The 22,630-nt window shown below is 40.7% G+C and overlaps 1 protein-coding gene across 1 annotated transcript in view; it reads right to left on the minus strand.

Moving 5' to 3' along the window:
* FAT4 (FAT atypical cadherin 4) overlaps positions 1-22,630 on the minus strand; it is a 155,550-nt gene that overhangs the window by 125,755 nt on the left and 7,165 nt on the right. The window lies entirely within an intron of this gene.

Below are 22,630 nucleotides of genomic sequence, written 5' to 3' on the forward strand. Positions count from 1 at the left end.
TAAACTTAAAAATATCTTTTCTAAATATATAAAAGATACCTCATGTTCTCTATTATAAAAATACAATTTAAATTTAGAGATATTTACATTATGAACCTAAATATGTTATAAAATTCTCTAGAATTACATCATGCAAAGATTTAATAAATTGCCTAAATATATCTTTGATTACAACCTTATTCTTAGAATGCATGTGTTCTAGGTAAGAACTCATGAAATACAAGGGTATATTCTAATTATTTTCATAAATAATCTCATTTATTTATTTTACTAACAAATCAATATGTTTTTTATGCAAACATATTCAAAGAAAAAACTCAGTAATTCTCATATCAATTTTAGAGCTAAATAACAAATAAGTATAAAAATCTAGCTATAGTTATGGTTATTGAAAATTTTAATGGATATCTATTAATAATAAGTTAATTAATTAATGTTTTGACACCATAAGACAAGCTTTATGCACACAAAACATGGCATTTTTAATATATGGTTTTAATTTTCATTCAGAATATCTAAATGCCAGTCTCAGAAGTGGGTTCCAATCAGTCAACAAAGGGCCCATTGACTAAATTCAGCCACACCCAGAGGGTTCTCAGGGTCTCCTGGATGGCCTTTAAATTATTTTTCCTCTTTTTGTTGGTACAGGTCATGCCTAGCCCTGTAAATACAGTTAAATAAAAGCATCTCATTTATTTGAATGTGGAAATTCATGTTTTCTGGACAAGAAATGACAAAAACCTCTTTCTCCAGTGACCACTCCATGTGAAAATTTTAGATTAAATTAGGTCACTGAGGAGGTAGCTCAGATTTTAATTTATACTGTAAATAATAAATGGAAACAATACGTTTATAATTTCAGTTATAATATATTGGTAACAACGTAAATAATACTCAAAAATTTAGATACCATTATCCTAGAATAATAAGACCAATACAAATTTATGTTTTATATCATAAAAATTATTTTCTAATCACTGAGCTATAAGGTTTAGATTATTTGAGCCTAATAAATTTTTCCTCTTAAAAATATCTTTATTTAAATTACTTCATTTTGTTAAGATTATATCCACCTGATGTTCTGAGCTTATCAAAGCCAATTGCCAAGCCAAAGCTTTAGAAGTTTATGGAATCAAAGAATAATTTTACATCACTCTTTACTTTTGTCATAAAAAATCATTTTCATGTAATAGAGAGATAATCATAAATTCATTCATCTATCATTCAACCAATGTTTAATAATGCCAATTTCATTTTTACTTGGAAAAAGATTATATTTTATATCATTTGAAGAATTATTAGACAAAATACTTTGAACTCTTTTCTGTCACCTTTGTTTATATACCCTCAAATTGTTCATTTTGCTTAAAGGTATCTAGACTTTTTATAAAACAAAAGAATGAAAAGATATTTAGGAAATCATTTATCTTTGTATATGATGGAAAACCACAGATAGTCTCAATAAATCAATGTCTTTGGAAAACACAAAAGAATTCTGATTTAATTCAAAATCCTTTATTTAAGGTGCCAAATGTCTTCATGTGATGCAGAAGTGCTCCAGATGGCTCAGCCCACATTTCAATTAAGCTAAATTACATTTTTTCTTGTGCTCTTTTATTCTGCCACATATAGAATGTTACATTTGTAGCTACTGATGGTATCTTGATTGATGCAGGTAAAAATACTCCTATGTGTGCATGTAAATGCATTTTTTTTTTTTGCATTTTTTGATGAAGAAGATGAAGTTAAAGGCGTGCAAGTCATCCTAGTTGGAACTTTAAAAAGATACTGGGCATATGACAGGGCCTCAAAAGGCTAAAGGTTCAATGAACGGAAGGTCAGTCTTCTCACAAGGGGGCCTGTTACACCTGCCAGGATTTCACTTCTCAAAGACTAGGAAATAGAAGCACTGGGAACTCTCTGCTGAGAACATTGTGTAGCGTTTCTGAGTAGCTATCACCTTAGCAAGGTAGCCATCCACAGTGCTAGCGCTTAGTACTGCTCCCCCAGGGCCATGGTCACTGCTTCTGCCCTTCTGCTACTACTGTACTGCTGACCCCTGCCTCTGCTGCTGCTGCTGCTCTCGGGATCATGCTGCCCCCACAGTGCCACATTGCAGCTGGCGTCCTCATCAGAGCCACTCCTTTGGAGAAAGAGTGGCGCTCAGCTTGCTTCAGAGAAGACTCTCCCAATGTGCAATCTCTGAAATAAGATCTAACATTAAAAAGTTGCATTTCCTGCTGGGCAGAATCACAAACTCTGGAAGAGGAGTGCCCTGTTCCTCTTTTGCTAGCAAAGCAATAAAACTTCTTCTTCCTTTTTCTCACACACACACACACACACACACACAAAGTCACATTTCCTAAAACGTGCTCTCTGAGCTAGATATGTCCCAACCTTCAGGGTTCTTGCTAAGATTGTATGTTCCAAGGACTTTCCATAAATTTTTTGAAAATAATCTCCTTTTTAAAAAAGCATCTACATAAAAGATTCTCAAGTATATTAACTTCTGAGAACTAATCAGTCTATGCTATACACTTATAAAATGATACCTGTGTGTGTGGTGTGTGTGTGATTATAGTGGAAATATTAATTACTTTAAAATTTCCAAACCCAGCTAGACATTGTAGCTCAAACCTGTAATTCCCAGTGAATGGGGAGCCTGAGGCAGGAGGATGTCACTTTTGAAGCCAGCCTCAAAACTTAGAAAGACCCTGTCCCAAAATAAAAAGGAAAAAGAGCTGGAGGATCATTCAGTGGGTCTACCAATCCTGGGTTCAATCCACAGTACCACAAAAAATAAAAATTCCAAAGTGATATCTTTATCAGAAACTACAGTCAGAATGTTCTGTGGCTAAGGATGGGTTTTGCCTTGGCTGTAATCCCAGCCCTTGCCTCTTCTGACAGTCTGACCCATAAGGAACTAATCTGTCCTCCTGTTATGGTTTAGATACTGGGTGCCCCCAAAGCTCTTGTGTGGAACAATTGAAGAGGATATAGAAGTGGAATGATTGGGTTATAAGTTCTTAACCATCGGTGCATTAATCCTCTCATAGGAATTAACTGGGTGGTAACTCTAGGCAGGCAGGGTGCAGCTCGAGGAGGTGGGTCCTGGGGGTGTGGCTTTTGGATATGTATTTTGTCTCTGGAGAGTAGAGTGGTCCCCCCACTTCTCTCTCTCTGCTTTTCCCCATGCTGCTCTTCCACCATAATGTCTTGCCTCATCTTAGCCCCTGAGGAATGGAATCAGCTGTCTATGGACTGAGACCTCTGAAACCGTGAGCTGCAAATAAATTTTTCCTCCTCTGATTGTTCTGTCAGGTCTTTTACTCACAGTTGTTAAAGAAAAAAAAAAAACCTGACTAAAACACCTCCCTAAGCTTCCATTTTACCCTCTGTAAAAATGGTAATAATAGCAACAATATCTATTTCATGGCATAAGTTTGAGGTGTGAATTAAATAGTATATATAGCCATCTGTTTTTAATGAATCCTAGTTTTTATTGTTTTAGGGGTGGTTGCTATTAGTGTACAATGATTATCATTTAATAACTTATTATTATTTAAGAACTTTTACCCTAGATGAAAATAGCGCTAGAGACAGAGGAAAAGTCCATTTCCTGACCAGGACGTACCAATCGGTCATCTAAGCACACACAGGCTGGGGGCATCTCAGGGCGGAGGAAGCTCTTGAGGGCAGCACAGGAGGGACCCGTGTTCAACAGGAAGGAAAGGAAGCACAGCAGATTCCCAGGCGCCCTGGGCAGGAGGGCCAGGGAGGCCAGGTTCAAGTCAAATGCTACCCAACTACACAGTGAGCTTCCCGTCAGACACTGAGGGATGGGAAGGCATTCAGGCAGGGCATGGGCAGGGTGTTCTCAGTACCGAAACCAAGGTGCCTTCTTAAACAGTCTAAATAAGTGGACAAACTCTCATCAAGTACAAAACCTAAACGCTTAGGTAGACTAAAGATCTCAACTGTGTGAAGCCAGTTACTCTAATCAGTTGGTGACAATTCTTCACCATCTTCTAGATTTTCCTGTAATGGTTTGTGTGTGCTTGTCTCTTGAGGATGCACACCTGGACGAGGGAGAGCTATCCCCGATGACTGGCATATTGGATACCCGGATGAAAGCTGAGGAGGGGAAGGTGATACAAAGGCAGATCAATTATTTACAATTTAAAAATAATGACACGGTCCAAGCACTTACCCCTTCCAACACTGAAGGTCTTGGTTGTTGCCTTAAAGGCACATACACATCCACTCAGGGAAATAGCTAGGGGCAAGGTTCTGTTTCAATCTTTCAGCTGGGAACAAGAATCCTAAGCAAGTTGAATTCTAAGAAGACTCTCCAACTTGTCCTCATCTGGGTAAGATCAGGGATGAGGAGACAAGCACCACTTACAGAGTTGTCCGTGCTCTGTCCCAGTTACCTAGTCTAATCAAAGACAAAATTGACATTTACTTAAGTAAGAATGGTGAGAGGGAAATAGTCGCTTATTTAGGATGAATATCGTGGGTGCATTTCTTTATTTTATATCCTAAAACAGTTATGTAAATAGATTTCATCAAAGAATTGACAGATACTGTCTTCCCTTAGTTTCCACAAGGTCACGGTTTGCCCCCAAGTGTGTCTGACTCTGATCTTGCTGCATTACACAGCATCTCCAAAAGAGTTCTATTTCTCTTCCTAGGTTTCCTAGATTAAAATACAACTATCTTTTTTCAGTTCACCTGCTCTGCTCTTCTAAGGGAAATTCTACTTGCACTGCCCCTTATGACCACAAACATGTTTGGTTGTGTGCGTGTAAGTGTTTTGACATATAAATGAGGTGTAGGCTCCATGTTATCCCTTCCTCCATTAGAGCACCTGTATCAATTATCAGTTTTTAAGTTGAATCCCCTGTAATGTTTCCCTAAGAGCCATTATCCAAAGCAAAATCTGATTCATTCATTTTTAAGTAATTAGGAGACATGGTTAGGTATTATCAGTGACAGAGATGTCTCTTTCAAAGTTAGTTTAACATTTAATTTCATGCAGCTCATTATAAATACAAATCTACAGAAAATAAAAACTTGCTTTCTGTGCTTAATTAATAGTTTATTTAATGTAATTCATCAATGTTCTTTGAAGTCAAGTTCTTTCAAACTTTCAAAGAGTGAAAGCACTCTTTCAAAAAATACTATTTGATAAGAGTGACTAGTTTAAAAATGTAAATATTCACTACACTTCAAACAAAAAGTAAGATGCAGTTATGATATAGGTCAACAGTCAAACAAATGCTGTCTTGTACATCTGTTTTCCCTTTAATCTTCATCTTTCTACTACATTGATGAATAAAGAATCATAATAACTCAAGAGCAGAGGCGTGTGGGAGAAATGTCAGGCGCTTGGTTTCCAAGGACCTCGGAATCAGATCTGCCACTAAACAGCATGCTCAGTGTGTCAGGGCCCTGATTCCGCATCAGTGAAACAAGTCACGTCACCTGTCTTGAAGAGCGGGTGAGAGATGACGTTAGATGGCATTTGTAAGCGTACCGCACAGGGCATGACATTGGAGTTGGAAATCACAAGGGTCATTTCCTTCCTGTCCCCCTGGCTCCACCATTGGACATCTGCCCTGATGTGGGACAAGCCTATCCAACAGCTGTACCTCGTGCATCTCTTCCATTGGGACAGAGAGAAGGTGCCTGACCCAGAAAATTGCAAACGGAACACACAGAATGCAAAATAATTGTTCTTATAGCCAGAACTGGTAAAATTGTAACGGTGATAATGATCAGACTCTAGAATATTTAAAAACCCATCTTTACTTAATTTGTCAAAGATGCTCCTAAATTAAAAGAAAGGTCTTTTAAAGCATCCACTTGTTCTAAGGTCTCCTTTCTGACAGATTTGCTGACAAATCCCTCGTTTTTCAATAAAAGTTTCATTTATACTGTTTTCCCCGGGCAGACTGCCTATATTTTAGAAATGACTTCAGTATTTGACATTTTCATCAAAACACAGTCTATAAATGGAAATGCTCATCTAGCTTTGCATTATAGTAAAATTTTTTTAAAAGAAATCTGCAATTTTCCTTAAATAAATATTTGCAAAATTGATGTTTTAAAAACTACTTTCTTGGCCAATAACCTTCCTGTTCTTAGTTATGTCTTTCATTTCAATATTCACAGTCATTTTAAAAATTATTTTTCCTCTGATATCATACAATGAAGATTGCCACCAGAATAAATTAATGCACTTCCTTAATTTCTTTACAATAAAGAAGCAGAATTCATGTTTGGTTTTAATTCCCATCTAATGGTATCATTAGAAATGTCACCACAATCCCTGCGTGAACAGTAGCTACTTACAAGGCCAGTAGTTGTTTACATTGTTTTTAATCATTGCCTTCTGGACCACACAAGGAGAGGTAACTGCATGTAGGATCAACAGGAGTAAAGCAAACACTCTGCTAGTGCTATGTGCACTGTATGTTTCCCTTGCAACACTTATTAAGGAGCTGTACTTCTCTCCCTTTAACAGATGAAGGCACTGTAGCCCAGAGTAGGTTAGCTTCTGCCTCAAGGCCACAGAGCACCAAAGGGTTTGAATAAGTGATTTTGACTTTCAAATTTATGTTTATTTTAGTATTTCACCATGCAGTGTACAACTGCAGTCACAATTAAGAGTAACATAAAAACTGAAGTACCCAGCACATTTTTTTAATGGAGGAGAAATAATTAGATTTAGAAAATATTAAAGTTAAAAAGATAAAATTTAAACTATAATTTTATTCCTTCAAATGTTTACCCTGTGCATTTTAAGTTATATCCCTTAAATAGAATGCATTTCCTTAGATAATCTTTGTCCCAATAGTCTTTGAGCTACATAGCAGAGATAAACTCAGAAGTAAATGTGTGAGGGGATAATTATTTAACACGAGGTGCTCTGCATGTCTAACAGCACCTCCCCTTGGAAAACCCTTCTGCTCACATGTTAATGTTGCTCACGCACATCCCACCCCACCACCCAACAACTACTACCACCATTTTGTTTTTTAAAAAAGTGAATTGTCTTCAAGCATTTTCTCTTGGTTGCTGAGCAACGAAAATTCTCCACCTAAGTGTAGACATACTGCTACTCCAAGAGCACTGAAAAGTGAACAGGGGAACAGGCACTTCTCTCAGCTGCAGCCATCTGCATCCATCTCCACTCAAGTGCTTGGCAAGCTGTTGTTGTCCCTCCTGAACCGAAGCCCTCCAGTCCCATGGAAAGCATGTCACTTCCACTACTGGAGGGCTTCGGTTGCTGCAAGGCAGGGTTCCGTGGTGCTCTAGGTCTCCTGCACCAGGCTCTGCATACTCGGGATCCATTACCTACTGCAACTAATCACAACCTCCATAAGTAGATGACCCCCCTCTATAATGCAAGCTAATGAAATATTAAGCTGTCTTTGGAACTCCAGCGGCTCTGCCCTGCACAGCCTCACACATGTATTATGACTTTTGTACATTTTTTTTAGTGCAGAATGCAATTCATATCTTAAAAAGCAGATTATAGGTCAACGTTTTGCAGCAATTAAAGGACTGTTATATAGTTAATAGTGAGGAAAAATGCTACAATAAAGCAATAAAATCTATTCAAGTGACATTTAACAACTGAATTGTTTTAAATTCACCTTTAGGCAGTTTGATATAGTCACAATTTAAATTAACATCAGTAGTAAATAACATATAGGTATTATTTTAAGTAACACTTCTGAGAAAAACATCTGAAAATTATTGCAAATTCAAAACATCATGACAGTGATATTTAATATTTTTTTAAAAAGAGAGAGTTTTTTAATATTTTCTTTTAGTCTTCGGTGGACACAACATCTTTATTTTTATGTGGTGCTAAGGATGGAACCCAGTGCCCTGCACATGCCAGGCGAGCACGCTACCTCTTGAGCCACATCCCCAGCCCTATTTTTTTTTTTTAATTTGAAGGCATAATCTTGCTATCATGGTTGGTTCCACAAGATTATGCCTCACGATAGCAAGATTGTGGAACCAACCTAGATGCCCTTAAATAGATGAATGGATTAAAAAAATGTGGCATTTATACACAATGGAGTATTACTCTGCATTAAAAATGACAAAATCATAGAATTTGGAGGGAAATGGATGGCATTAGAGCAGATTATGCTAAGCAAAGCTAGCCAATCCTTAAAAAACAAATGCCAAATGACTTCTTTGATATAAGGGGAGTAACCAAGGACAGGGTAGGGACAAAGAGCTTGAGAAGAAGATCAACATTAAACAGGGATGAGAGGTGGGAGGGAAAGGGAGAGAGAAGGGAAATTGCATGGAAATGGAAGGTGATCCTCAGGGTTATACAAAATTACATATAAGAGGAAATGAGGGGTAAGAGAAGAATAATACAAGTGGAAGAAATGATTTACAGTAGAGGGGGTAGAGAGAGAAGAGGGGAGGGGAGGGGAGGGGGGATAGTAGAGAATAGGATAGACAGCAGAATACATCAGACACTAGAATGGCAATATGTAAATCAATGGAAGTGTAACTGATGTGATACAGCAATCTGTATACGGGGTAAAAATGGGAGTTCATAACCCACTTGAATCAAACTGTGAAATATGATATATTAAGAACTATGTAATGTTTTGTACGACCAACAATAAAAAAAACATTAATGTGGACAGATTAAAAAATAATAATAATAATAATTTGAAGGCATATGATGGTCAGAGGCTGAATGCCATCGCTGCCTCATAAGAAGTAAATTTCTCAGGATTTTACAAAGGGATAGAAGTGATGTCATACAAGAGAAAGATAATAGCTGCTGTGGCTCCCAGATTTATGTAAAGGGGGGATTTGGGGATGGCCATCTGGTTGGGCTGGTGACAGCTGTGTGGGGTGGGTGTGGTGGAAGGAGTAAGAGGCAGCAACCAAAGGCGGCTTTTCTGAGTCACATTCACACAGTCCAAAATCCCTGCCTTAATTTTAAAATTCCATGAAGGTTGGGGTGCTTTGGGGAGGCTGACGGAGCCCTGGAGATGGAGAGCAGCCTCGTTTCCAGACTTCAGTCAACACGGACGACAGGTCTGAGAGCGGGGGATTCTGAGTTGTGACTCTGCCAACTAAGAGTGTCAGAGGAGGGGACCACTCAGAGGCCACTGTTCTAGTCTGAGGATGAGGTGGCAGCTGACCAGCCTAGACACAGACGCAGACCCTCCCCTTCCACACCAGCGCTCTGTCCTCGCTTCACATAGCTGCGTCACCCTGTCACCCTTGTCAGCTCAGGACAGCAGTGACAGGGCCAGGGGAAATGCAGAAGTGCATGGGACAATTATTCTAGTTCTAATACTCAAAAAAACCACATCTCTACCATAACGTTGAAGAGTAAAGTTGTTACCTGCCAGCATAAGTCTTTCCATTTCCTGAGAAGTGGAAACAACCCAGGCCACAGGTCGCTGGAGGCTTGGGCAAGTGCTTTAACCAACTGCAGTGTAGCTTGGAGAAAAGAAAAGAAAAAGAAAGGCACGGTCTCCTTAGGGGAGCCTCTCTCCTCGGTTCCCTGTGACGCCGAAACACAGGGGGAGCACGCGGCCTGTGTGGACCCTCAACCCACTCCATGGAAAAAAGTATCAAAATCTCTTCACCAAGGGGAAGCTTGTCCAGGCTATAAACCAATTATTTCCCAGAAGTGTGCCTTTATATTTTGCCACAAATCAGCATTAAAAGACATTGTGATGGGCTGGGGATGTGGCTCAAGTGGTAACGCGCTCGCCTGGCATGCGCGGGGCGCTGGGTTCGATCCTCAGCACCACATACAGACAAAATAAAGATGTTGTGTCCACCAAAAAACTAAAAATAAATATTAAATAATTCTCTCTCTTCTCTTTCTTTAAAAAAAATTTAAAAAAAGACACTGTGATAAAGAAAGGCATTAAAAGATATTGTGATAAATATCTGAACTATGCAGATGTTATTGGGACAATCATCACTATCTGTTTGGGAGCATCTATGGGGCAAATTCGTCTTTGGTCCCTAGGTTTAGAAAATCTGTGCATCTCCTGTTTCCTCTCTGATTGTGTGTTTGCTTAGTCACATGGTGACTTACGTGTTTAATCTTGTCCTCGGTCTCCTCGGCCTGTAGAAAGCTGAGCATAAACTCAGCTAGTTCTCCGAGCTGCCTATTTCTGAACTGTGATCTATATATTCTGGGATTAATTTTTAAAGACACTTTTTTTTTCCCGATAGATTGACTTATTATACATATAGTTTTATAATCTACTTCAAATCCATCACAGAATCAAGCGGATATACAAATACATAAAAGTGGTGGTAGCTTTGATTGACGACCACGGGATCCTGTTCCATAGGCCAAGTGGTAGGGTACACATCTACGTTGTGAGGAAAGCTGAATGTGACACTTATTCTATTTGCTTATCTCGAACATTTCATAAAATAATAAATCATTTTTCTTTTCAGGAAATAAATAAGAAAACCCTCATTTGGGATTGGCCAAGATTTACACATTTTGTGAAAAGCAAAACCATTTGGGAAAAGCATAGATTTTTACTGATCTGACTGACTGAGCACCCCACTGTCACTTCAGTCAAGAGGGCTGCATTAAGTCATTGTCCAAGGATGTTTCCACGTGGGTTCCCAGATGGACACATGTGATCTGAGGGTGGTGGGCATTACATGACCATCTTGGACCCTGAGAGGAGCGTCCTCTAGCTGAAAACACTCAGGTCACTAATATTGTCATTTCCTTGTTTCCTGAGCCCCTAAGCCTGTCATCCAAGATCCCCAGTTTTTCAATAACTTCTCTCAAGGGACAGTAACTATTATTGATCGATGTCAAAGGCAATAAAATGATAGATGGACAAACAGCCCCAAGGTAACCACAGGCTGGAATGTGGGGTCGGCGTGAAGCTTGTTCACTCAAGTAAGGAAAGGCTGGATGCGGGTCCAGCCTTGTGACCATGGAGGACCGTGCAGTCTTGGGCATCGTCCTTAAGATGGATACAAAATGTCTGACCCACCTCCTTACAGACTGATTAAGGAAGGGGCGGGGCAGGTACTCTAAAACACTTTAGAAATAGAAAGTGTGTTTAATGTTATTTGGTTTCTGCATATCTGTATTTGAGGAGAAAGGGAAGAATAGTTTAAAAATATCATCGAAAAAAAAATCACAAGAAACGATGAAACAGGTATCATCATCCCACTTCACAAGAGGTGCTGGGAGCCGCTTCTTCCCAATCAGAAGCGCGTACTCTCCAAACCTCAGTCAGGATGGACTACTCAGCAGCATCTCCTCCTTTCTCTTTATAAAGTCTCCTGGTGTGTTGATGTCAAATGTTGACAAGTGTCATAGTGAGCTGTTTGTCCCTGTAACCCAGATTCCAGACAAGAACGACTCAGAAGGGGGAAGTCCACTTGGGGCTCGTGATCACAGAGGTTCCAGTCCCCAGACGGCCACCTCCATCATTCTGGGGCCCAGCTGAGGTAGCACACCATGGCAGAAGGGGCCAGCGGAGGACAGCTGCTCTGTTCATGGCAGGGTCAGGAGGAAAGAAAGGGGGGGGGGGAGAGAAGAGAAGAGAAGGAGGAAGGGCCCACTGGGAAGATGCGCCCTTCCAGGGCACGGCCCGCTGACCCACCCCTCCAGGTGGAGCCACGCTCCACTGCCGCAGCCACCACCAGCCAGCTCCAACTAGGGTGGACTGAGCAGATGGTGGCTCCCACACTCCTATCACCTTACCTCCAAACACTCCCGCACTGACACAAGAGCTTTGAGGAGACGCCTCATATCCAAACCATAACCACAAGGATGGTAGGTTTGAAAGAAGAATGGCAATATTTGAATTGATTAATGTTAAAGGTAGTGATTTCTAAGAAGTTGCTCACATTCTTGCTAGTTTAATCACATCTTTGCTATTTTTCAAAATATTCTCTAGAGATAAATTAGGTTCTAAGGAAATGAGAGGATAACCTAACTGTGTGGCACTTTTTGTGGGACCTATGTCATGTATATAAATACACTGTTGCTCAGGAGCCGAGGACACTGCCTGCATGACGGAGTGAGTCGTGAGAGGGCAGGTCTGCATTTGTGCTCAACCATTATGGTGAGTCTAGCGGGCAAGGTGAGAGGGACGGGTCTTGAGATAAGTTCACTGGCTCCAAACCTGCCTGTCTCAGTAGTCACAGCGGCACAGCGATCCTCCAGCCCTAGTGGCTGCCATGGCTGATGACTTTCCTGACCTCCTGTCCCCCCCTCCCCCGCCCCCGCCCGGCTTTCTTAGTGACAGCAGGGAGAGGCTGCCTCCACTCTCCCTTTCCCTGTTGACTTCTTTTTACTTCTCCTTGGTCCTTGGAAAGCAGTATGGAGATTTCTTGGAAAGCTGGGAATGGAACCACCATTTGATCCAGCTATTCCCCTTCTGGGTCTATTCCCTAAAGACCTAAAAACAGCATGCTACAGGGACACTGCTACATCGATATTCATAGCAGTACAATTCACAATAGCAAGACTGTGGAAGCAACCTAGATGCCCTTCAATAGATGAATGGATAAAAAAAAATGTGGCATTTATACACAATGGAGTATTACTCTGCATTAAAAATGACAAAATCATAGAATTTGGAGGGAAATGGATGGCATTAGAGCAGATTATGCTAAGTGAAGCTAACCAATCCCTAAAAAACAAATGCCAAATGTCTTCTTTGATATAAGGAGAGTAACTAAGAACAGAGTAGGGAAGAAGAGCATGAGAAGAAGATTAACATTAAACAGGGATGAGAGGTGGGAGGGATAGGGAGAGAGAAGGGAAATTGCTTGGAAATGGAAGGAGACCCTTAGGGTTATACAAAATTACATACAAGAGGAAGTGAGGGGAAAGGGAAAAATAATACAAGGGGGAGAAATGAATTACAGTAGAGGGGGTAGAGAGAGAAGAGGGGAGGGGAGGGGAGGGGAAGGGGGGATAGTAGAGGATAGGAAAGGCAGCAGAATACAACAGACATGAGTATGTCAATATGTAAATCAATGGAAGTGTAACTGATGTGACTCTGCAATCTGTATACGGGGTAAAAATGGGAGTTCATAACCCACTTGAATCAAAGTGTGAAATATGATATATCAAGAACTATGTAATGTTTTGAACAACCAATAAAAAAAAACTAAAAAAAAAAAGAACTCCTTATTCTGCGTTAAATTTTTCATCTGCCACTACTAATGATAAGCTCTTGGGTGAGTCATATTTAACTCCAATATTTATTTTCTTTATTTTTACAAAAAAAAAAGATGAACTAAGCTACACTCAGAGGGCTATTGAGAAGATTGTAGGTTAATATAATAGAAAAAGCTGTCTGTGTAAAGAACACTAAACAACAGGCATTAATCATTGTCAATACTCCTTGCTCAGTTATAGCCGAAAGAAAGCATTCCATGGAAGTACTTTGTTTGGGTTAACAACATATACATTATAGGATCAGTAAATATAAGATTGTAAAGTATTTCAATAGAAAAGAGATTACATTAAAGAAGTTCAATCAAAACTAGCACCTGAAGGTACCAGGGAACAAAACTAATCAAATTCTATGGTTAAATTGTGTGCATGTAGGAATAAGTAACAATGAATCCCATTATTGTATATAATTATATTGCACCAATAAATAATCTTTAAAAAAAAAAAAAAAAAGAAATGCAACCTCAGAGACTTTCGTTCAGTGAGGCAAGGAAAGAAAGACCACGACCCACAGGGTAGGTCAGGAACTCTGGTCATTCACAATCACAGGGGTATATACATAATCCCAGTGCTCAAAGCCAGGAACTGGGTTGTTTCTCAATGGAACAGTGTAGACTAAAAAGACAGGTCTCTTAAGAACTGGTTCCAGAGACATTCCAGCAGTCGGCACGTGGGAGAGGATGAGAAGCTGGTGGGGGGCTGCGAGTTTCACTCAGGAGGAACACAGAACTGAGAGATGACACCCGGCAGGGCGAGGTGCTCAGAGTAGTAAGCTGTAACGAGGCCCACAGGGAACGGACACAGGAGCAAATGCAGGAGTGCGCAAGGCACTATCCAGATTGGTATCCGAATCAAAGAATGTTCTTTGCCAAGGGAGGTGACAAGAGAGGGAGCCCTAAGGCAGAGGTGACTTTGGGCAGCTGGGGCAGCCAGAAGCTGGGGCAGGCTGTACTAGGACTGGGGGTGGGGGGTGGGGTGGAAAAAGATGTCAGAGACCAAAAATAAGAAGATGTCTTCAAAGACCCAAGACAGGACGATGGTGTCTTACACAGGAAGCAATGGCGGACCCCAGGAGAGACAGCCAGCCTCTAGGTGTAGAGGCAGCCAATGAGATTGATGGACAGATTATACACAGGGTAAGAAAGAACGTGCGAAGGTTTTGACCTGAACAATCCAAAGGCTGGAATTCCACCAACTAAGAAGGAATCGGCGGGAGAGAGGTTGTCCTTCGGAGGATATCAAGAACTGAGGGTTGACAGTGCTGATTTAAACACCTATTGAGAAGCCAGTCAAACAATGAGTCAGTGTCTGGCATCTGAATGCAGAATCAGGACAGGTCTCTGAAATGAAGAGAAAATGCTGAAGTCATCGCTATTGTTTAACAACGAAGATTGATTGGGATCCTCGGGGGAACAGGTGGAGATGGAAGAGAAAATGATTTTAAGAACTGATTCTAAAGATGTTCCAACAATGAGAGTTTGAGAAGATAGAAAGATGCTGACGAGGGAAGCTGAGATAAAACTGGTTCAAGAAATAAATGATAAAATGATAGAAATCACTGATGACCACGACCTGGAGGCAAACTGGAGAAAGTCTTTAGCACCAGTGAGAGAACAGCTGGGTCAAGGCTCCTGTGGATCAGCACAGTGAGCACTGAGAACCGCCCAGGTACCCAGCAGTGTGCCCAGAGCAGCCTTGGCATGTCACGACAAGGCTGTGGTGTGGCAGGGGCCAGGCGGGGGAGGGGGGGAGAAGGGCATTAGGAGATGAGGAGAAGACAAGAGCCAAGTCCAGGCACGGCCTTCAAAAGGGGTTATTGGAAAGGGGAAAGAATAATGAGTCAGTAACTAGAAGAATGGAAATCTATTTCTGCCTCGGTTTTAATAAGTCAATGTGAAAATCTGACAGATTATAGGTCTGTCATTCAAATCAAAATAAAGATCGATAGGATCCTAAAATACTCCTATTACTCCGTCATCATGAAATTGCATTTCATCCAATATTTCCTCAGTCAACAATGTGAAAACATCTACCAATATGGAAATTTTTCATCTAGTAAAATATTAAGTGTCCAAGAGTACAGAAAGTGTGACTTGACCTTAATACGAGTGGTTTCAGTCAGGGCTGAGTGGCATGCACAGGCTCTGGGCTGCAGACTTGGGCCAAGTGGACTCCTAAATGTTTCCCACCATCTCTCTAAAACCTTAAAATCCTTCCTATTTATTACTCACTGATTATTTCTTACATATGTCTTTATCTGGAAACTGATGGAGACCCGGCTGCTCTAGTTCGCTCTTGACAACCAGCACAAACCATCTGCCAATTAGACAGTTTCATCGTCATGGCCCGGTTGTCCAGTCTTGCCTCAGGACAGTAGCATGAGGGAAAGCCACCAGTCTTTATCACAGGTGCATGCGTGTTGATATATGATCGCATGTGTGTATTTTATAAGGCACTTTTGTGCGATAGCATTTTTTAAATGTTCCACTGCTCTGTATTCCCTGTGTTCTCTCCTCCTTATTTAACATACTCTGAGCACTGGTGACATGTCACAGAGTATTCAAGCATTAGAGAATGTTCCCATATTCTCTATTTGGGATGATTTAAGGCAACTTACATCAATCTCAGCTAATGTCACCTGCTAGCCGCTCGTTTCCTGTGTCCACTCCAAGCTCCTAATTGAGGAGACCACCTATTGCATGGGTATTGTAAAGAGCTAAGCCTTAGACTTATTAATGCTTGGAACAAAGGCCACCCCAGGGCCCAAGAGTCCACGACACAACAGTCCTTCACCACTAATGAGGATCCTGGGCAGCTTCTCATTCTAAGAATGACAAACTGCAAGTGCAGACGATGTAATGAAAAATTGATGCCACCCAAGTCTACAGATAAGTGCTTTTCAAAACCATTCCCAGCACAGTTGCCTCAAAATCAAATGAAACAATAAAGGACTGAATTGATCAAGGTTTTAATACAGGGAAAAGGAAGAAGCAGTACCGTCCTCAGGAAACAAATTCTGCCGGTGAAACTCCATCACCAGAAGAGCAAACCAAATCGAGCCTCCGGAGAACCCCCAGCAGCCTGCTCAGTAACCATCAGTACCCTGGCTGGGACACACCGCTGCACGTTTCTTGAAAACTTATAAAACCCGCCAATACACAGTATTTTCTTCAATAAATTTTAAAATGTACTAAGGAGTAAAAAATGAAATCAGAAAATGATCACAGGTTGTTTTTCAGAGAAACGCTCTGGAGTTCCAAAGCAGAGGAAGTCCGAAAATGTTTCCTCCCCTTAATGAAATCTTCACGCCTCATCCACTGGAAACCATCACCGCTCCTCGCAGAGGAGCCCCTACCACCTGGAAATCCAGATCCAACTCTCCCCCCTCCTGGCCTGAGCTCCACCTGTCCTCAGCTCTGCTCTCACCCCCACCTCCTCCCTCTCCAGGAACAAGGCCGCTGGGCCCCTCGGGGGTCCTGGCTCGCTTCAGCAGCTGACCCCAGCAGCCCCTCCGCACCTGCTGGAGGGCCTTGATGGAAGCAGGAAAACTCTCCTTTTGCCTCCGCTCCCACAGTACATTGTGATCCTTCTTAAAGACTTCAGAACACTTAGGGGAGTGAAGGCAGGATTGTTAAGAGGACCACCTGCATTCTCATATCGACAGAGTGAAGAAGTTCCTCAGGAGTGAAGACAAATTGCCTTGGCTTAGGATAGAACGGAACAGAACAGTTATGGATAAAAATTCTGGAGAGACCCAGGTTCTGGACACAATCTTCCTTTCTATGTGAGTTTACGTTACTGAACTTTACCGGGGGTCAATTTCCACAACTGTGAAATGGGAAAGATGTTTTTAGTGCTGTTTTACATTTTTCACTTCAAATGATACAATCCCCAAGAAGCAAACATGGCGATTCTGAATGATGACTACAGTTACTACTATATACCCAGCCCTGACGCTCGGAGTTCTGCCTGGGAGGAGTAACACCAAGACACACAGACATACAATGGAAGGTGAACAACTCTCGTCTAAACGCTCCAGAGTTCAGTCATTTCTTAGCTTTGTACAACTGGCTCCATTGCTTCTCTTGGAAATCTTCACAGTTTCATTGTGAAAATAAATTAATTCATCATCCAATTTCTAAAACTCATTCTAGCTCTTAATGAATAATAGTTCATCCGCCCAACACTTTAAACATACTTTTAATCTAGTGGATTTTTTTTTATTAAAGAAGCCTGGGAAGTCCAATGGGTTTCATAATAATGGAAAACAATGTTTGTCTTGTTTGCTGTGCTAACATTTACAGTAAAGGTGCACAAGCAAAAACTGCACAGATCAGAGCAGCAGCTAAGAATATTTTAGCAGTAATTGCATTCTTTTCTGCCAGGTACTCACAGTAAATTTTTTTTTTAAAAATTAAAAACTTATATTTACATTTTTTCATTGAAAAAGTGAAAAAAAACTTGCTTGAATAAATGGTGAAATTATGAATTATATTAAACCAAGATTCCACATGCAATGTCTCGTCAGTATTCTGCATGGCAAAGACCAAAACAGGCACAAAGAATTCTGGACATTGGTGCTGAGATGGTCTCAAAGCAGAGAGTGTGTGTGTGAGATGGAGCTCTGGGGCCGAGCTTGACTCCTGGAACAGCATTTCTACTTGAAAGAACGACAGCAGCTATGTTTTTGTTGTTGTTGTTGTTTTGTTTTGTTTTGTTTTTTAATGAACAAAGGGAGCCTGACACTTCAAGGAAAATAACTGACAATATGTGTTTCTAATGGTAAAATTTGAGCTTTCAAGGAAAAATTCAAACTTTGAATAACTTCCAACAATCACAATGAAACTGAGAGTCAATATACTTAAAGGCTTTTCTGTGATCAAAATAGCATGGTGCTGGTGTAAAAAAAGGATACATAGACAAAGAGACAAGAGCAGAGAGCCCAGAAATAAGCCACACATTTGCAACCAACTGATTCTCAACGAAAGTGTCAAGAACACACAGGGACAGGGACGATGGTGCTGGGAAGACTTGACATCCACAGGCAGCAAAGTGAAATCAGACCTCTGCCAAGAGGCACAGAGTCACTCACACTGGACTCAAGACCTATAAGACTGTCGGGAGAGATGCAGGGGAAATGCTTCAGCTCATGCTCTTGGCAATGATTTTTTTTAATGAGATCTCAAAAGCCAACAGCAGCAAAAGTCGACAAACAGGAGTACATCAGACTAAAAAGACTTCCACACAGAAAAGGAACAATCCGCACAGTGAACTGCCGACCTGCAGTTGGAAGAGCATATTTATAAAACCAACCTCTGACAAGAGGCTAACCCTAAAATATACAAGGAACTCAATCAGCTCACCAGCAGAAAAGGAATACTGGACTTTAAAACCAGACAAAGGATCTGAAGAGATATTTCTCAAAAGAAGACATAAATGGCCAACAGATATACTTAAAAAGTGTTCACTTCAATGGTAAGCAAGGAAATGCAAATTAAAACTGCAGCAAAATATCACCTCACTCCAGTACGATCAACAGCAGCAAGAGGACAAGGCAGGTGCTGGTTAGGATGTGGAGGAAAGTGCCCCTGACATAGGCAGTGGTGTGAGCTTCTCATGGCTAGAACAGCTCACCTGAGATAATCAACTTAGAAAGACAGGGCACTGGTTTTGGCTTATAGTTTTGGAGGTTCCAGTTCATGATCAGTTGGTGTCCTTTCTTCAGGTCTGTGATGAGGCAGCACATTATGGCAGGAACATTGGCAGAGCCAAGCTGCTTGCATGATAAGCCAGGGAGGGACGAGGAAGAGGAAGGGGTTCAGGTCCCACCATCTCCTGCAAAGGGCAAGTCCTCAATTTCCTAAGCCCCTCCCACTAAGCCCTGCCTCCTATAGGTTCCACCACCTCCCAATTCTGCCACTCTAGGGACCAAACCTCTAACAGGTGGATCTTTGGGGACACTTAAGAGCCCAACTATAGCAGTGAGAATGTAACTCAGTAGAGCCGCTATGAAAACATTATGGAGAAACAGAACAATTATATGATCCTGCAATCCCAGGGTTAGATAGATATCCAAACCCCATAACATCAGTATGTTGAGGAAACGTCTGTACTGCTGTGTTCGTTGCAGCATTAATCACAATAGCCAAATTATGAAATCCACCTAAGTGTCCATCAGGGGATGAATGATACAGAAAGTGTGGTGTATCTACACACAGTGGAATACTATTTATCCATAAAAAACGAAATCCTGCCATTTGTGACACCATGAATGACCTGAGGATGCTGTGTCGGGTGAAATAAACCAGATGCAGAAACACTAACACATGTGGGTATCTCACTCATTTACAGAATCTAAAAATGTTCATCTCATAGAAGTAAAAGAACAATGGTGGTTACTGGAGTTTGGTGTTAGAGTCTGTAAACAAGTCAGGATGGCACCTGGTATTTTGCCAGAGAAATGTTAGAGTCTGTAAACAAGTCTAGATGGTCCCTGGCAAAATGCCAGAGGGAGTGGTTTGTGAAGTAACAAAAGTGAGCCATTAAGTGTGGAGATTCCTTATTGGTTGACTGATGTATCTAGTTTATGCTAATTAAGATAAGCTGTGTGGAATGTATAAATAGCTCTGTTGTCCTACAATAAACGGCTCCCACTCCTGCTGTATCAACGTACACAAGTTGTTCGTCACCCCCCAGTTATTTTGCTGCAGCCGGACTGCGGCAGTTTGGGGTGGTGGATGGGAAGATGTCCAGTTGTTGGCCAAAAGGTACGTCATTACAGTCAGGAGAAATCAACGTCAAGAAACCTGTTGTACAGCAGGGGATCATAATTAAAGATTTTAATACTGTATTCTTCATCCATGTGAACAAAGTGGTTATTACAAGCTCTTGCCATAATAACTAATTAGCTACATTTAACCGTTTTACAATGTAGAGGTACTTTAAAACATTACCTTGTACCTGATTAAACATGCAGTTTTATCCGTCAACTCAAAACAAATTCAAATAGTTTTTTTCTGATACATTCTTTATCATTCTACTAAGCCAGATGCTGAAGAAATAGATTTTTAATGTGAAATAATGGCACACTTTTCAATTTTGTAAATTGGAAAAGATTACATTTTAAAACAAAATTAAAATGGTATATTCCTAGTGTAATTTTTAAATAAATTAATAAGTATCTAAGTATTTTTAAATTGTCCTCAGTTGTAATGTTAAAAATAGTGTCACATGGGTTAGAGGTGCACTCCTGTGATCCCAGTGGCTGGGAGGCTGAGGCAGAAGGATCATGAGCTCAAAGCCGGCCTCGGTGACTCAGCAAGGCCCTAAGCAACTCAGCAAGATCCTGTCTCTAAACAAAATAGTAAAAGGGTTGGTGTGAGGCACAGGGGTTAGGCACCATGGGTTTAATTCCTGGTACCAAAAAAGAAAAGAATAGTGTCCACAGGTAAGAGGCACTGCTCCTTAGGATGCCTTTTAGGACTCAAAGGGACGCTGGGGAAGAAAGCTGAGGAACAGCAGCCTTTGAGCGCCTGGAGGCTCAGACCCCACTGCCGCCTTCCACCTACACAATGGCCCCACGTCAGACCACCCACTGGAACTCTCTTTCCTCTGGGGGTTTTCTGAGAGTCTTCAGTTCATCTGTGCAGCAGGGATGATGACTATGATCTGTCAGTTCAGTGAGCAGGGCCAGGTTTCCCAGGGCCCTCCACTGCCCCAGCTTCCCGCTGTGGATTTACTCCTGAGGCATGAGAACTGCGTTCTGCTCTTAGATCTTCCAGTGGGAGTGTGCTGAGCACCTCCTACACACCAGGCGGTATAGGAGCCTCCCAATGAGCAGGATCGACAGGACCAAGCCCTCATCGTGCTGAGGTCCAACCAAGACCCCAACTTTCATGTGGCTCTCTATAAAACGCCCATTTAAAAATCAGTGTTTATTGGATCACTACTTCTCTATACTTTGTTGAACATAGAAAAAATGGCTCAAAGTTTATATGATCTTTTTTAACAGAGTCAAAATGATGTGCACTCTTCTGAGGATATAAAGAGACAGAATTAAAAGGTAATACATCCTGTGTCTGTGACCCAAAAGCCACCCTTTGTAGACATTCTTATTTACACAAAACCTCTAGATGTGACAGGTGGCATAAGAGAAAGTGCACAAGTGTCCAACAGCCTGGAGGGCACTGTCTCAGAGTCACAGACCTCAGCCCCCCACCCCTACTGCAGAGCCAGGAGAAGATGCAAGATAAACTGCTCCTCTGTCTACCTGCTGAGCCTCGGCTTGCCAGAGGAATGGGATCCGCCAGGACTCTGGCCAGAAACCTGAGTAAGCAACCCAGATCCCTATCAGTGTGGATGAACACATTTTTAAAAATGTATTGAACCACAACGTTTCACTTGGAAACAAACAATTAAAATATCACCTCTGACACCAAAAGGTAATTTATGACCTATTTTTGCAGAATCACAGTAATTTCATTGAGCAGAAGGAAAGAAAGAGCTTTATTGCATACACTTGGAAGAAACAACCAATAATAACATGAAATTTTAGCTTAAAACTACAACTTTCAATATTCTTTGAAGAAAAACATTTGCTTTCAATTTTAGGAGTGGCCGGAGCTTGGGAACTCAAACTTGGTTTGCAATTTCAGCACTTTGGTGCAAAGAGGATAGATATCCTGAAACACTATTTTTTATTAAAAAATTATCATACTGAATTCTCCTTAGATTTTTAAATATATAGAGAGAACAGTAAATATTAATGATAGCATTATTGATGTTACTTAAAGTTAAAAATGTAACAGGCATATCATTCCCTTTTACTAACAAAATTATTGATAATTATTTTTAGACTTTGTGCCTATTTAATATACTACTTTATGTCTATTAATGTATTAATATAGGCAGCATTATTTAATATATTTATGCTAGCTGATTTTTGCCTATCTAATGAGCAAATAACAAGGCACAATAAACCTGTAACAATGAAAATTTATTCTTATTCTCCACATTGTTCAAGTGAAATGTAGTGCACTGAATTACACACCCACACCTAATAATATAATTTGCTTTATAAATTAACTAATTCATCCAATGTCTGGAATTCCTTAATTGTCTGCCTTTAATAAATATTTGGAATTAAACTCATCAAACCTCTCTATCTAAGACATAATTACAGAGAAGAAAGGTAGAGGCAGGGGATGGGTTTGGAAGAGAGAGAACTACAAATCAAAATAAAATTACATGTGAATCATGCTGTCATGACCCGAGCTAAACCATGTAGCTCCTAAATTAAGATATTTTAAAATAAATAGATAAAAGAAGATAATTTATCTGGAAAGCCTCTTAAGGCAATGTATGTAAGATAAAATTGAACCCCATTAG

Source organism: Spermophilus citellus, assembly GCF_964194105.1.
Source record: "Spermophilus citellus genome assembly, chromosome: 8".
NCBI classification, from domain to species: Eukaryota; Metazoa; Chordata; class Mammalia; order Rodentia; family Sciuridae; genus Spermophilus; species Spermophilus citellus.